Source organism: Sciurus vulgaris (genome assembly GCF_902686455.1).
Source record: "Sciurus vulgaris genome assembly, chromosome: 17".
NCBI lineage: Eukaryota > Metazoa > Chordata > Mammalia > Rodentia > Sciuridae > Sciurus > Sciurus vulgaris.
This window is the reverse complement of record NC_136478.1, coordinates 46,111,045-46,121,640: the sequence shown is the minus strand read 5'-3', so window position 1 is coordinate 46,121,640 and position 10,596 is coordinate 46,111,045.

Sequence of the window (10,596 nt, the reverse complement as noted above, 5' to 3'; positions counted from 1 at the left end):
CTAAAGTCTACTCAGTACATAAAGGTTGAAAAGTCACAGTGGCTACTTAGGTCAAACAGGATACTAAAGTCAAATTGAATACTCATGTCATGAAAGCAATACAGATAACACAGTTTCATGATCAAAGAGGCTACTCAGGGCTGAGAAGTTATGCAAGCCTTAGCAACCAATCATGTCATAAAGGATACATTGGTCAAACAAGTTACTCAGGAAATAGAAGATATTCATACCACACTGGCTATGCAGGTCACAGGGGTTATTAACTTCATTTAGGATACTCAGAACATAGAAGAGACACAGGTCTTAGAGTCTAGGAATGTCATAGTGTGTATTCTGACATGGAGTCAACATGGATCATAGTGGCTATTTTAGGTCATAAAGGTCCTAATGGTAATTGAAGTTTCTTGGGTCATGGAGAGGAAGCAGGCAATATTATCTACTTACTCAGGATTTAGAAAATAAGAAGGTCATAGGGGCTACTTAACACTCAGACACTATGCAAGTCACAGGGCTATTCAAACTAGAGAGACAACTCAAGTCATAAAGTATGCTTAGGTCATAGAGGTTCCAGAGATTACAGAGGCTATGCTAGTTATAGAGGCTAAAGAAGAAATAGATGCTAAATAGGTCTTAGGGGCAACTGAAGTAATAGGGGTTATGCAGAACCTAGAGGCAATTCAGGTCATAGAGGTTGTGCAAGTTCTAGAAGGTACACAGATTATATATGCTGCATGTTATAGCGATTACTCAGACCTCAGAGGTATGAAAGTTAACCATAAACTCCTGAGATCATAGAGGATACTGAGGTCCTTTTGGTTTCTCAGGCTATAACAGTTTTGCAGGTCATACAGACTGAGTACCAGAGGCTACATAGGTCATAGATAATATGTAAATTACACAGACTACACTTATCAAAGTGGCTCTTAATTTAGCAACTCTTGCTATAGAGGTGACATAGGTCACTTAGGCACTCAGGCCTTAGAGGATATGTAAGTCAAATGCTATGTTGTACATAGTCCCATATGTCATAAGGATCATGCATATCACTGATGCTACTTGGTTGATAAAGATGAAACAATCCCAAAGGTTATGTAGTTCAAAAAGTGTGTACCCAGAACATACAGACTACATAGGCCAAAACTTCTAAAAAAGTGTCATGGAGGAACTAGAGGTCAAAAGAATATGAAAAACTCTTGATGTCTTAGAAGGGATGCAGGACATGGAGGCTACTGAACTTATAGAAGCTATATAGATCTTAGAGGCTACTCAGCCTATAGAACTTATCAAGGTAATAACAGTGACAAATATAAGAATATACTCAGGCCATAAAGATAATTAAATCATAGTGGATATTGTGTCCATAAAGGTTGTTGTCATCATTTGGAATTTTCAGGCCATTAGGACTTCACAGGTGATATAGACTGTGTAGGTCATAGAGTCTATGCACGTTATACAGGTTGTGCTCTTTATAAGGCTACTTAGTAGAGGCTACTCAGATCAAGAGAAATGATAGGAATATGGGCTACCAATCCATACATACTACACTGTCTATGGGGCATACTAAGGGCACAGAGACTTCATACATCATAAAGGCACAAGGGTCATGGATGCTAACAGGTCATAAGTTCTACTCAGATCTTAGAGGCAGTGCATGTAGCAGTCTACCAAAGTCATTCAGTCCATTGAGATCAATGAAGTATAGATACTTTTGTCAACAAATGTCATGTTGATTTCACAGATCATAGAATATATGTTTTCACAGAAATTTCTTCACCATATAGGTTCTACACATCACAGAGGATACTGAGGTATTAGAGGTTACTAAAGCTATTTAGTCTACTAGCACCTTAGAGTTCACAAAAGTTGGTTAGACAACTCAGGTCACACAAACTAATAAGGTTCTAGAGACTATTAAGGAAATTTAGGTGAATCAGTCTATAAAGTTTATATAGGTCAGAGGCTAGACAGGTCATAGATCTTTCATAGATATCAAGGCTTAGCATAAGATAGGGGCTACTCAGTTCATTTAAGATACTGATGGCATAAAGGTTATGCCAATATTAGTGGTTTCATAGGTCATAGAAGCTATACAGGTCACAGAGGATATGTAAATCTTTGCAGATACACAGGTCACAGATACTTCACAGATCATAGAATATACTGATTATAGGGATTTCAGACCAGTGAATGCACAGAGAAGTGAAAGTTCTTTAAGTTGAGCAAACTCCACAGAACAACAGGCCTTCTGTCTATATGGCTTAGAAATGCTCTGCAACTCCTCTGTCCTTGAGACCTGGAGACATTATCTTATTATAATAACATTTGGTACTAGTGGACTCAGAAGCAAGCACATTATATGATCTGCACATGCACACAGGTAACTGCACTATCTAACCTAAAGTAACTTGATAAAACCCTGGAATAGATAATAAACTAGACTTACTTTCAAATACACTTCTTTCCCTTCACCATCCTGTGTGCTTGCCTTTTCATTGCTTTGCCCTTAACCCAGATAAAAGTTGCAATTAACCCTTGCAACTTAGGGTAAATAGGCTAGTCAGGCCATAGAAGCTACCTAGGATAAGGTTTGTAGACCTTTCAGGGCATAGAGCCTAAGCAAATAATACAAGCCTCATAAAAACAGGCAATGCAGGACATAGAGACTATGTAGTACATAGAGGTTAGTAAGGTCATAGAGACAACTGTGGTTGTTTATGATTTTGGAAGGTCATATAAAATATGTCGTGAAATGTTTAAATACACTGAATGCACAATAAAAATGTATAATACCAGCAGTCAGCATAACAAAGTTTACGGTGATCTGCAAATGCCTATCAATGCAGGTTTTGCTTGAATAGCTACAAAGACTTCTTGGAGTAAGTCATGAAGTATGTTTGAAAAAAACATTTCAGTCAGAACTAATAAATCTTATGCAGGAGGTGAAACAAAACTACAGTCAAACAATTGAAGAAGTAAGAAAGAAATGTGAGAAAACGGGGATAGTAAGATCTCATTGTCATGAAGAAACAAAATTAATTTTGTTAAAATACCCGCTGTACCAAAATCAATATAGAGATTCAATGCATTGCTAATCAAAATAACATTTTTTTCACAAGGAAAAAGTATTTATATTGATATTGGTAAATAAACATATATTTTTGGTAGTTAAATATTTAAAATATATTTACTGAATTATGTATGTATATAAAAATATAAAATAAAATAATATATACACACAACACATATAATAATATATCACATATACATACATATACATGGAGAAATAGAGCCCCATCTCTCTCTATCCCATACCTTTGTAATGTATTTTTTCTACTGAAGAGGCAGAGAAGTGGTGTTCAAATTCTGTGACCTCTACTGTCTGTATATGGCTTTGGGTCACTCTACAATGTCCACACTATGGAAAGAATATGAATCTGAGATTTTTGAAAATAATAGAATCAAATGTGCCTTATTTTTGAACTTCAGCAATCATCCAAACTCACCACATAAAACAAAACACAAAACACTAGGGCACATGAGGAATATATTCTAAATTTTCTTCAAAATTCCAAACCTTGGTGTCCAAACATATTTGTTAGAATTTTATATCATGCCACATAAGTTGCATTAGTGTTCTTGTGTTGTGTCTAAGAAGTTCATACATATTGATGTAGTTGTGTAAGCAATGTGCTTTGGTTTGTCAACTGTACATTGCTGTATAAATGTCTCATAGTTTTACAGAGTATAGTTAGAGAAAACAATTGACATTTATGCCCACTGCTTTGTTTCCCCAAGGTCTACTTTCATGGCTCCTGTTGACAGAACTCTTAGAGTTGGAGTGTTCTAAGCTCAGTTGGGAGATGCCATTGGGATTTTTGTCTCTGGCTCCACAAGGCGCCTCCAACATGCATCAGAACTCCCATTTGGGAATCATACTTAGTCCCTACTGGCATAGGTATCACTTCTTACAGTCAGTGGTGGGTGCATTCACAGACATGCACAGTGATTCTCAGAGGGTTCTTAACTTCTGACCTCAAATCATAAAATGAAGATCATTTTCTTGAATATTTTTGTCACTATGAATCAATTCCACATGTATCAGAAATTTGAAATGTATCAAAATATCTCTAGTTTTTCCAATTTGTTATTTGGGCCATATATTTCAATTCAAAATTTATAAGATATTAATTAAAAGAATACTTTTATCTCTGAATTTCTATTTGTTTTTCATTTTGGGGAAAGAGTCCAACCTGATTTTTTAGGATATTATTCACTTCTTAAATTTTTGATTCATAGATTTTGATGATAGTTTGGCTACTTTTACATCCTATGTAGATTGAAACATGCTAATAGGCTATCATACAAAATTGTGCAGATTTGAAGTCCTTTTGGTATAGAACTGTCATGTGTCACATAATAGAGTCATTCCAAGTTTTCTAAGGAATACCCGTACTGCTTTCCACAGTGGTTGTACCAATTTGCAGTCCCACCACCAATGTATGAGTGTATCTTTTTCTCCACATCCTTTGTCTTGATATCCTTGTTAACCTTATTGTTACATGTTTTCTTTATAACTGGACAATGGGGTCATGGTTTTGGAAGTCCTAGTCCCCAGAATATTAACTAAAATATATTTGTATTCTGTAAAAATCACCTGATCTGTGATCTACAGGTGTAGTAGTTTAAATGTACTGGACAGACTGAACAGTCAAAGCAGACTTGAAACAGAGAAAACTTGAAAGCATCATACTTCATAATTACAAAATATATTGCAAAGCTACAGGAATTAAAACATTTTGCTCTGAAATAGAAGAGAGCATGCAGACCAATGCACATTAAAGAGAACATGGCTAAGCCCAGATATATTCTGTCAGTTCCTTGTTAACAAGGGGTCCACTAATAACCAATAGAGAAAGGATAGCTTTTAATGAAGTGGTGATGAGGACACTGCATATCCATGTGGGGAAGAAATAAATGTGAACTTTATCTTACACCATATGAAAGCATCAACACAAAAGTGATTAAAATTGTAAACATGAGACTGGAATGTATAAAATTCCTAGAAGAAAATATTGGAGCCCCACTTACAAACTCTCCTCATCATCCTAAGATGACAAATATGATGGCACTCTGATTTGATCACCACACAGTGTTGCATGTACCAAAATATCATGCTGTAACCCATAATCAGGTTAAGTTGTTATGTTTCAATCTAATAATAAACTTTTGAGAAAAATACAAAGTGGCAAAACAGAAAGCCTTCACAACATTTCTTTAGGAATGTTTTCTTGGCTATGACATGAAAAGGACTGGGGACAAAATCATAAATAGTTGAAATTTTATTAAAACAAAAGTTTTTGCCCAGCAAAGGAAAGCATGAACAGAGAAAAAGTTCAACTGACAGAAGGGGAGAAATTTCTTGAACATCAACCGAGAAGAGCAAAATATACAAAATACATACATAACACCTAGAACTCTATGATAATTAATCCCTAATTAAAAATCAGCAAAGATACTAGGCACAATAGCTCTTGATTGCTATCCCAGTGCTGCAGGAGGCTGTGCCATGAGGATCACAGGCCCAAAGCCATCCTTATAAGATTAGTGAGAATGTAACCAATGTGTTGAGACCCTTTCTCAAAATAAAAAAATAAAAAGGGCTGGGAATGTGGCTTAGTGTTTAAGCACCCTGAGTCTAAGACTTGGTTCCAAAAATACACAAACAAAAACACCAAATGTTCCCAAAAGACATGTCTCCAATGAAGACATAACAATTGTCCACAGGCAGTGACAGATAATCTTTATCAACTAATCATCAAGGAAATTCACATTTAAAATACAAAGAATAGATAGATAGATAGATAGATAGATAGATAGACAGATAGATCAAATTGATTTAGTAAGTCACTTTGTATTAGAAAATTAAATGCCTCCAAATTAAATTAAATTAAATGCCTGCAAATGAGAAGGATTTACCTACCTGTCTTACAGAACCTCTGAAGATAATGCCAACCCTCATCTTTCTCTACATTTGCTCCTCTGTTAAATCTAGTGAATAGAACACAGGTTGGAAAAGTACCAGTTTTAATTGGAAGCTCATTTCAAAGAGGATTTTCAGCATTGGAGTCAGCAGTGCTTCCGCAGTAAAATGGATTTCCTGAAAGTATGTATTCCTGTAGATGAGAAAACTCTCAGGAACTGATAGGGTGTATCATTCTCATGAACATTCTGACATGGGTATTTAATCAGCAAGTTCTTGAAGAAAAAAAATGATCATCAGGTTTTAATGGCATAAAATTCGAAATGTCAACTGCAGTATTCTTTTCAAAGTAGTACCCTTTTGGAGCACACACCCAGATTCCCTGCAAATGATTTCTACAGCTGGATTTCTACAGCTGGGAATTTTTCAACTTAACCTCAATGTCACCTGGAAAACTGAGAGGAGAATAAAAAAGAGAGCATCCCTTGGCCCTTCATTATCTCAGTCTGTTGTGCTTTGAATTGTGATAAATATTATTTTATTAAAATTATATGAATTACAGCTGAATACATATATTAGCTTCTCCTGATATAAGTTGGGAGACACAGGTGGTATTTAAAACCTGGTTGTCCTGTATCATTGGAGGTTCAGTATTAATACTACTGAAACATTTTATACACTTTTGTTAATTTTGATGGATGTTATGAAGAGATGCTCTGTAGAATTGTTTGAAGAACATGGTGTGATCATCATCACCGTCCTTCTGAAAATTATTTAACTGTGCTTTGTAGGATAAGGAATGACACAAGAACCCCTATTTAAAAGATCTCACATTGAAATAAAGAAATCAGACACATTAGCTATGTGGTATGTTTGTGGTGGATATAAGCAATTACAAGAAAAATCTTGTGTTTTGGAAATGTTTAAGTATCTGCTTTTCCTGCTCTCTAAGTCCTATCACACCTTTAGTTTTTCTTTAAAATTTTCTGTTTTTAAAATTCAGGTTTCTCCCATATCGGATATTCAATTTTGTAATTTAGCAGAGAAGCTTTTCGTTCAAATTTCTGATGTTGTGGAGCACTTTGTATTTTGACAGCCTTGGTTCAGTGCTGCATTTTCAAATGTGTACTTTGTTAGATTTCAGTGCTTCTGTGTAGGTGCTGTGGTGTAAGAAAAGCCTTTCCTCATAAGTCATGTGCCAGAAAAGCAAAATCAGCATATGTGTAATAATGTGTAGCTTGCAGGCAACAGGAAAGAGCCAGAAATTTGCAAGGGCAATTTCAATATTGTCAGGAATTATCTTAGCTTACAGAATAAACTGGCAAGTATATCTTGTTCCATTTCTATAGTATTTTGATGTTGAAGAAATGTCCTGGAACTTTTTTGGAGATCATTAACCTTGACAATTTTATTTAGTGGTTCTTCACTGAAGTTGGTGTTCATCTCCAACACCTTACTTCATTGAGTGCCCCAAAAATGTCCCTTAATCTTTCCTTTTCAGACATCCAGCTTTGAACATGTGTACCATTCCTCCCTTTCAACTCAATGCAGGTTCCAAAATTGTATTATACCATTTTAAAATATGCTCCTCACAGCATCAGCAATTTTTTTCAGACTCCAATTTCACTTTCTTGAAGCATTGTTGTGCTAGTGTCGGTAACACTGACCTGTAGTCTGCATCCTTCAGGGACTTGTAAAAAGACCCTTGTCATTGTCACAGAGGGTCTTGTGACAGACAGGCAGTAGTCAGGTCAAGAGGATAAACTGTTATGTGAAGACAGATTGGTCAGATATTTCTGCATCTGTAGGTGAGTTGAAAGGACCCATGGAAACTCATACCAAGAAAATTTCTAAGTGCAGTCTAGTTTTAAGGTAGTAGCAAAGGAGGTGGGGCCTTGGGTGTGGAGTGAGCACAGAACATCTCTACTAGCTTGCTACATCTTTCCTGGACTTCATCCCACATCCTGAGTGATTGACTTCCTCCTTTCATTATGGATCATTGCAGTCATCCACCTCCACTTAGAGTCAAACTTCCCAATTTTCCACTCTCTCCTGTTTGGGCATTCCAGGAAAGGAGTGGAATTCCACCAGAGTTGGAGTGTTGTTTCCCAATTCAATTATTACCTAAATCATCCAGATATGCTGCATTATCCCCTGCACTGAGCAATAAATAGTCATCATTCTGTGTGGCTTGTAGGGTCCTTGGTTAGTTTCCTGACTTGGAAAAATACTGGTTGAGGTCAGAGCTGGAGAATCCGGTTCAGATGACAATGCCTTTGGGAACGGTATTCAGCTGGGTGAGCCATATACCATCCCACACCCATCTGTCTTTCTCTGGTCCACTAGAACTGGAAGTGGGTAATTGCCTGCAGCTGGATCACAGTGACCAAAGGAGAACAGTCATAGCCTGCAGACATGGAAGATACTGTGGACTGTCTGTTTTCAGTGGGGTGCCTTGTCCTGGATGGAGTTGGTTGGATCAAAGACCCACAGGGTCTAGTCCCCAGCACACCCTGGCTCCTCTGCTCCTGGGTGACGATGTTAGGATTGCACTTCATAAAAACCTTCAGGCAACTGGGACTTGCTTCCTTTGTCTTCCCTCTTACCATCACATCTGAGCTGAGGATCTTCTTGTATCTTGGTCAGAAGCTGGCAGGACCAAGAAGCATCTTTGATTGCCATGGGAACCACAATGTCATTGTGATGTCATTTCACCATTCTGGATATCAGGTGGTATCTGCAGCAAAGACTGGATGTCAGGGAATCCACTCTTTGATATCCATGTTTCCCAAGGCTGAGGACACCTATTAAGAGAAAAATTGTGCATTCTCCTACCGAAGCCTGGAACCTCCGTTCCTTTCAAACTCAACATGCTGGATCTCTTCCCCTTCCACTTTAAATATTGTAGTACTTAAATCTTGCTGTATAGTCATAGGAGCACTGGTAAACAAATTAGACATTTTTGGGGGAAGGATCAATGCAAGGGTAGAAAAAAATTTAATGGAAGTGAATAAATTAGATTTCAATGTATATGACTTTCTGCAACTAATCACACTATAGTAAATCTTGAGATAATTTGCTGCCACATAACACCTGGAACTTTAAAACTTGGATGAGGTTGGTTTTTTGTTGTTGTTGTTTTTGTTTTGTTTTTTTTTTTTTTTTGTAAGTTTTTTCTGACAGCAAATATTTTGCTTCTGAACACAGGATATGTTAGCCATTACTTCTTTAATTTGAATATTTATATTTATAGACATGGTCTGGGTAAAGTTTCTTAATCATTACCTAATTTAGTGAAACGGGCTTTGCCATCGATACCCACCTTCCTCAGATTCCCTCATACCTAAGATAGCAGCAAGATCCAGTACCTCCACTTGGCTGTGCATTTTGTCAAGATTCATTCTAGTGTCATTATTTGCAGAAGTCACATCCATTGAAATCTAATTTATTCACTTCCATTCAAAATTGGCAGGTGGAGTAAGCACAAAACACCTCTCCTAGCTTGCTAGCTCTTTCCTGGACTCCATCCCAAATGCTGAATTATCGACTCCCTCCTCTGCTCCTTAGGGATCACAGCAGTCACCCACCTCCACTTAGAATTCAAACTTTTCAGGTTCCAGGTCTCTCCTGTTTTGGCATTCAACAAAAGGAGTGTCATCACACTAGAGTTTGTGTAATGTTTCCAAATTTGATCAATACCTAAACCACAGACAATCACTCCCTGCCTTGAGCTGTCAACAGCCATTGTTCCATGTGACTGGTACAGCCCTAGGTCAGTGTCCTAACTTGGCAATATCCCAGGTGAGAACAAACCTGGAGGAGCAGGTTCAGAGAGCAATACCACAGGGGGTGGTGATAAGTCAACTGAGCCCTGTACAAGTCCATACCCCTCTGTCTCTCCCAAGTCCAGTAGATCTTGTGAGGGGGAATTACCCTCAGCTGGATCAGGGTGACCAAGCATGTCATCATGCCTGCTCAGGCCAAATGAGGATAATGCACCTGGTGGTACTGGAGTATATTACAGTCTGTCAGTCTTCAGTGGGTCCCATTTTCCTAGATGGAGCTGGATGGTCAAAGGCCTGTATGGCCATGCTTCAACACACACTGGCTCCTCTTCTCCTTGCCAATGATGTTAGGATTGCATTTCTCAAAAACAGTAGACCCCAGAACTCACTTGCTTTGTGTTCCCTCTCACAATCACAGCTGTGCCACTGCTTGAATTGAATCTTGGTATGAAATGGCAGAACCTGATAAGTCTCTGGTTGCCATGGGAACCATGAGGACATCGTGTTGTCATTTGCCATTCCTGTAATATCAGGTAGTATCTACAGCACAGCCAGGATGTCAGAGAAGCCACTCAGGGAAACCCACATTTCCCAAGGCCCAGAACATACTTGGGAAGAGAAACAAAATGCATTATTTTACTGGAGCCTGGAAACTCTCAGCAAGTCAAACCCAGCATGCTGAATGCCAGTCCCTTCTTCTATGGTTATTGTAGCTCTCAAATCTTATGCTCTATTGTCACAGGAGCCCTGGTAACCTGTTAAGGTATTTCTTTCAGAAGGATCAAAACAAGGTTAGAGGGATTTTGAATGGAAGTGAATGAATGAGAGTTG